Source organism: Cetorhinus maximus, unplaced genomic scaffold (assembly GCF_964194155.1).
Source record: "Cetorhinus maximus unplaced genomic scaffold, sCetMax3.hap1.1 HAP1_SCAFFOLD_1860, whole genome shotgun sequence".
NCBI classification, from domain to species: Eukaryota; Metazoa; Chordata; class Chondrichthyes; order Lamniformes; family Cetorhinidae; genus Cetorhinus; species Cetorhinus maximus.
In genome coordinates this window covers 8,588-15,684 of record NW_027597800.1, presented here as the reverse complement: position 1 = coordinate 15,684, position 7,097 = coordinate 8,588, and the positions used below count along the sequence as shown (strand labels likewise).

Genomic DNA, 7,097 nt, shown 5'->3' with positions numbered 1-7,097 from the left:
AAAAGATGTCAGAGACAAAAGAACAAAGAGGTGTTGAAGGTGGTGGTATTATCTAAACGAATGTGCTAATTAAGAATGGATGGGAGGACACACAAGGTACAGCTCTAGTGGGGGTGGGGTGATATAAGACTAACAGGGCATAAAAGGTATAAATTTAAAAATAATGGAAATAGGTGGGAAAAGAAAAATCTATATAAATTATTGGAAAAAATAAAAGGGAGGGGGAAGAAACGGAAATGGGGGTGGGGATGGGGGAGGGAGTTCAAGATCTAAAGTTGTTGAATTCAATATTCAGTCCGGAAGGCTGTAAAGTGCCTAGTCGGAAGATGAGGTGCTGTTCCTCCAGTTTGAGTTGGGCTTCACTGGAACAATGCAGCAAGCCAAGGACAGACATGTGGGCAAGAGAGCAGGGTGGAGTGTTAAAATGGCAAGCGACAGGGAGGTTTGGGTCATTCTTGCGGACAGACCGCAGGTGTTCTGCAAAGCGGTCGCCCAGTTTACGTTTGGTCTCTCCAATGTAGAGGAGACCGCATTGGGAGCAACGAATGCAGTAGACTAAGTCAGAGGAAATGCAAGTGAAATGCTGCTTCACTTGAAACGGGTGTTTGGGCCTTTGGACGGTGAGGAGAGAGGAAGTGAAGGGGCAGGTGTTGCATCTTCTGCGTGGGCATGGGGAGGTGCCATAGGTGGGGGTTGAGGAGTAGGGGTGATGGAGTGGACCAGGGTGGAAGCCATTCAGATACGGTTTACCCAACTAGTACCTGGATTGGGCGGATTGCCTTATGAGGAAGGATTGGACAGGCTAGGCCTGTATCTGCTGTAGTTCAGAAGAGTAAGAGGCGACCTGATTAAAACATACAAGAAGCTGAGGGGCCTTGAGAGGGTGGATGTGGAGAGGATGTTTCCTCTTGTGGGAGAATCTTGTATTTGGGGCCACTGTTTAAGACAGAGGTGAGGGGAAATTCTTTTCTCTCAGAGAGTCGTGAAACTTTGGAATTCTCTTCCTCAACAGGCGATGGAAGCAGAATCGTTGAATATTTTTAATTATTGAGAAGTAAGTGGGTGAAAGGTTATCGAGGGTAGGGGGTAATGTGGAAATGAGGTTACGATCAGATCAGCCGGGAGCTTATTGAGTGGCGAAGTGGGCTTGAAAGGCTGAGAGGCCGACTCCTGTTGCTAATTCATATGTTCATGTGTTTTTGTTAGTAACATGAAGAGGTTTTCACCCTCAAAGGTATTCAGAAGGCAAGAGAGAGAGGGAGAGGCTGGGGGAACGTTTCCCGTCTCCAGAAAAACCTGAACAAAAACAAAAATACCTGGAAAAACACAGCAGGTCTGACAGCATCTGCGGAGAGGGACACAGTTAATGTTTCGAGTCCGAATGACCCGTCAACAGAACTTCTCTGTTGAAGGGTCATTCGGACTTGAAACGTTAACTGTGTCCCTCTCCGCAGATGCTGCCAGAACTGCTGAGTTTTTCCGGTCTTTTTGTTTTAGTTTTGGATATCCAGCGTCCGCAGTTTTTTGCTTTTATCCAGAAAAACCTGCTCCGGCTGCAGTCGATGGGGGTCGATATCAAGGAGGAACTCCAAGAGGTGAAGAGCCAGCAAGCCTCGCTCTTTGCCTCGGAGGCCTCTCAAGATGATCTTCCGGTCCAGAGTCCGCTCCGTGGAGCAGGATGAGACGTGCTCACGTTTCTTCTTCCAAAAGGTACACAGAGAGAGCTCTGTGATCAGCAGCCTGAAGGGAGAAGACAGCTCAGTAAAGTCATCGCAGTCCGACATTTTGAGGATCAGCAAATCCTTTTATGTCGGATTGTATGATGTGATGCCCACAGACAGTACGGAGTCCCAGTCCTTCCTGTCCACCATTACAAAGGGCTTTGATAACAGTACATGGGAGAGTCTGGACAAACATGGTGGATGTGCTCTCCAAAATGGGATTTGGGGAGGGAATCCGCAACACGCCTGGAGTCTCACCCCCTCTGCATGTTGCCCTCGAGGTGGCTGTGGTGGGGACAAGATCGTTGTTCACATCCTTGTGGATTGTGCCTTTGCAAAGAAGGTCTGGAGAGAGATTTTTTTTGCAAAAATATACTTTATTCATAAAATATCTTCAATCACATTCCAAACCATTTCAAAAACACCATTACAAGGGTACAATCCAGGTTAAACTTTTACAAAATGTATCACCAGGTGCATCAGTACAAACAATATTACAATCATTTACAGCCTTTCATTTTGAGCTGTACAGCCCGAGGGGCTCTAAACAGTTCCCAGTCTCTCGGTGCGCTGTAGCACAAAAGGTCTTAGACAGCGACCCTTCCCCATTGTGCCTTTGCGGCGGCTGCCCCAAGCTTTAGTGCGTCCCTCAGCACATAGTCCTGGACTTTGGAATGTGCCAGTCTGCAACACTCAGTCGGGGACAACTATTTGCGCTGGAAGACCAACAAGTTTCGGGCAGACCAAAGCGCGTCTTTCACCGAGTTGATGATCCTCCAGCTGCAGTTGATGTTCCTCTCGGTGTGTGTCCCTGGGAACAGCCAGTAGAGCACAGAGTCCTGTGTCACAGAACTGATCGGGATGAACCTCGACAGAAACCACTGCATCTCTCTCCAGACCTTCTTTGCAAAGGCACAATCCATAAGGAGGTGAACAACGGTCTCGTGCCCAACACAGCCACCTCGAGGGCAACATGCAGAGGGGGTGAGACTCCTGGCGTGTAGGAAGGATCTGACCGGGAGGGCGTTTCTCACCACCAGCCAAGCTACGTCTTGGTGCTTGTTGGAAAGTTCTGGCGATGAGGCATTTTGCCAAATGACTTTCACAGTCTGCTGGGGAACCATCCGACAGGATTCTCCCTTTATTTTTCCCGCAGGGCCTCTAAGACGATATGTGCCGACCACTGCCTGATGGACTTGTGGTCAAAGGTGTTTCTCTGCATACATTTTTCCACCAGGGACGGGTGGTACGGCATGGGCCAACTACTTGGAGCGTTCCGCGGCAGCGTGGCCAGACCCATCCTTTGCAACACTGAGGACAAGTAGAACCTCAACACATAGTTACACTTGGTGTTTGCGTACCAAGGGTCTACGCACAGCGTGATGCAGCCGCACACAGTTTGAGGGCATGTTGGGAATGTATTCTCCCCCTTTATCCAGAGGCTTGTACATCGCGTTCCTGCTGACACGATCCATTTTCGACCTCCAGATAAAGCTAAAGATGGCTCGGGTGATCGGCATCGCGCAAGAGTCTGGAATGGGCCAGACGTGCGCCACGTACAGGAACAGCGAGAGTGCCTCACACCTGATGACCAGGTTCTTACCCGCAAATGAGAGGGAGCGTCGCTCCCACATGCCCACTTTTCTTTCCACTATTGATACTCGCTCTTTCAAGTTTCTAACACATGCCTCGGTCCCTCTGAACCATATCCCCAGCACCTTCAGGCCGACAGCCCTGACGGTGAAGGGGACAAAGGATCGGTCAGCCCAGTTCCCAAAGAACATGGCCTCGCTCTTCCCACGATTTACTTTGGCTCCCGAGGCCAGATCGAACAGGTCGCAGACCTGGATCAGTCTGCGCACCGACAGCGGATCCGAGCAGAAGACAGCGACATCGTCCATGTACAGGGCGGCGTTGACCTGAGTGCCTCCACTGCCTGGGATTGTCACTCCTCATATGCCCGGATCCTTCCTGATGGACACAGCAAAGGGTTCTATGCAACTCACAAACAGGACAGCGGAGAGAGGGAAGCCCTGCCTGACTCCTGATTTAATCGGAAAGCTATCTGATTCCCAGCCATTGATTGAGACTGCGCTGTTAGTGTACAGCAGTTGGATCCAATTGGGTTTTGAAACATGTACATGTTGGAAAGTAAAGAAAGCTTCGCTGTCCTTCACCGTCACCCGAACGGTGTTACGTACCCCATGATATGGGGCTCGACTGGTTATAGCCATTGCTTCACGACTACACTTGATCTTTGCCAAAAGGCCGAGAAGCGATTCCATTTGCCTTCCTTGTTACCTGCTGTACCTGCATACTAGCTTACAGCGATTCATGCGCGAGGACACCCAGATCCCTCTGTGCTGAAGCATTTCTGAAGTTTCTCTCCATTTAAATAATAAGTCACCTTTTTATTCTTCTGACCAAAATGGATAACCTCACACTTATCCACGTTAAACTCCATCTGCCAAATTTTGCCCCATTCACCTAACCTGTCCAAATCCATTTGTAAATTTCTTATTTCTTCATTGCAACTTACTTTCCCACCTATTTTGGTGTCATCTGCAAAGTTAGCTATAGTACCTTCTACCCCTGAATCCAAGTAAATAGTTGGGGCCAAAGGACCGAACCCTGTGGCACCCCACTAGTTACAGCTTGCCATCCACAAAAGACCCATTAATCCTGACTCTCTGCTTTCTGTTGGTTAGCCAATCCTCTAGCCAAGCTAATATATTACCCTTAGCTGCGTGTGATCTTATCTTGTGTATTAATCTTTTGTGCGGCACCTTATCAAATGCCTTCTGGAAGTCCAGACATGCTACATCTACAGGATCCCCATTATCCACTTTGCTTGTCACATCTTCAAAGAACTCCAGCAAATTAGTCAAACACGATTTACTCTTCGTAAAGCCATGCCGACTCTGACGGATTGCAATTTGACTTGCATTTTAGGAAGGTAGTGAAGGCATTGGAGAGAGTGCAGAAGAGGTTTACGAGTTTGGTTCCAGGGGCGAGGAAGTTGAGTTATGAAGTAAGATTGGGGAAGCTGGGAATGTATTCCTTGGGGAAAAGAAGTCCGAGAGGAGACTTGATAGAGGTATTGAAAATCATGAGGGGTCTGGAGAGAGTAGATAGGGAGAAACTGTTTGCACCGGGGAAAGGATCGAGAAGGAGAGGGCACAGGTTTAAAGTAACTGGCAAAAGAAGCAAAAGTGACAGGAGCAGCGAGTGGCCAGGGTCTGGAATGCACCGCCTGATAGCGCGGCGGAGGCAGGTTCAATTGAAGAGGGAATGAGATGATTATTTGAAAAGAAAGCATGTGCCGGGTTACGTGGAGAAGGCAGGAGAAAGGCACGAGGTGAAATGTTCATTGGGAGAACTGGTGCAGGCACGACGGGGGGAATGGGCTCCTTGTGCAATGTAAGGATTGTGTGAATGTGGATGTAGAGGTTTCGGAGTAGCTGTGTAAAGTGTGTGAGGTTTGAGGTGTGAGTTTTGATTGTTGCTGTATCAGCAGCAGCGGCAGCGGCAGCAGAGAGCTGGTTTAAAATGTTGTGAGGCGAAAGGTGCAGCTGAGAGAGTGTTTGAGAGGTGTATTTGCAAGTGAAAGATGTTTTTATATGAGTGAGGTAGAGTGTTTGTGAGATGAGAGTGCTGTCTGTGAGTGTTGGGTGAGCGTGCATGTTTTTTGTGTGTAGCTGCTGCGGGTGAGTGAGTGAGTAAGAGAGAGAGAGAGAGAGAAAGAAAGAAAGTTGGGTTTTGGAACATGTACATGTTGAAAAGTAAAGAAAGCAGATGTTTGTAAGAAAACTATTTTTAGCATTGAAAATCCCCTGGAAAGGGGAGGGTGCACCGTTCCCAGAGATACTGCAATACCGGGTCGATGCGTGGAGTGGACGGAGCAAGCCCCTATTCCATCTCCCTGCTCCAAAAATCAATTTAATATATGGTCCCCAGATAAGGGACGTATCAGATATTAAACTGATAAGAACAGATTTTTTTTTTTGTAAAAATATACTTTATTCATAAAATATCTTCAATCACATTCCAAACCATTTCAAAAACAACATTACAAGGGTACAATCCAGGTTAAACTTTTACAAAATGTATCAGCAGGTGCATCAGTACAAACAATATTACAATCATTTACAGCCTTTCATTTTGATCTGTACAGCCCGAGGGGCTCTAAACAGTTCCCAGTCTCTCGGTGCGCTGTGGTAGAAAGGTCTTAGACAGCGACCCTTCCCCATTGCGCCTTTGCGGCAGCTGCCCCAAGCTTTAGTGCGTCCCTCAGCACGTAGTCCTGGACTTTGGATTGTGCCAGTCCGCAACAATCGGTCGGGGACAACTCTTTGTGCTGGAAGACCAACAAGTTTCGGGCAGACCAAAGCGCCTCTTTCACCGAGTTGATGATCCTCCAGCTGCAGTCGATGTTTGTCTCGGTGTGTGTCCCTGGGAACAGCCCGTAGAGCACAGAGTCCTGTGTCACAGAACTGCTCGGGATGAACCTCGACAGCAACCACTGCATCTCTCTCCAGACTTTCTTTGCAAAGGCACAATCCACAAGGAGGTGGACAACGGTCTCTTCCCCACCACAGCCACCTCGAGGGCAACGTGCAGAGGGGGTGAGCTTCCTGGCGTGTAGGAAGGATCTGACGGGGAGGGCCTTTCTCACCACCAGCCAAGCTACGTCTTGGTGCTTGTTGGAAAGTTCTGGCGATGAGGCATTCTGCCAAATGACTTTGACAGTCTGCTCGGGGAAGCATCCCACAGGGTCCACCCTCTCCTTATCCCTCAGGGCCTCTAGGACGTTACGTGCTGACCACTGCCTGATGGACTTGTGGTCAAAGGTGTTTTTCTGCATAAATTTTTCCACCAGGGACAGGTGGTACGGCACGGTCCAACTACTCGGAGCGTTCCGCGGCAGCGTGGCCAGACCCATCCTTCGCAACACCGGGGACAGGTAGAACCTCAGCACGTAGTGACACTTGGTGTTTGCGTAGTGAGGGTCTACGCACCGCTTGATGCAGCCGCACACAAAGGTGGCCATCAGTATGAGGGCGATGTTGGGCACGTTTTTTCCCCCTTTATCTAGAGGCTTGTACATCGCGTCCCTGCGGACACGATCCATTTTCGACCTCCAGATAAAGCAGAAGATGGCTCGAGTGATCGCCGTCGCGCAGGAGTCTGGAATGGGCCAGACCTGCGCCACGTACAGCAACAGCGAGAGTACCTCACACCTGATGACCAGGTTCTTACCCGCAATGGAGAGGGAGCGTCGCTCCCACATGCCCAGTTTCCTCTTCACCATAGCCACTCGCTCCTTCCAGTTTCTAACGCATGCCCCGGTCCCTCCGAACCATATCCCCAGCACCT

At 49.2% G+C, this 7,097-nt stretch overlaps 1 pseudogene; it reads right to left on the bottom strand.

Annotated features, from left to right (window-relative positions):
- Positions 1-5,563: 5,563 nt before the first annotated feature.
- On the bottom strand, positions 5,564-5,737 carry LOC144676736 (U2 spliceosomal RNA; annotated as a pseudogene).
- Between the last annotated feature and the right edge of the window lie 1,360 nt (positions 5,738-7,097).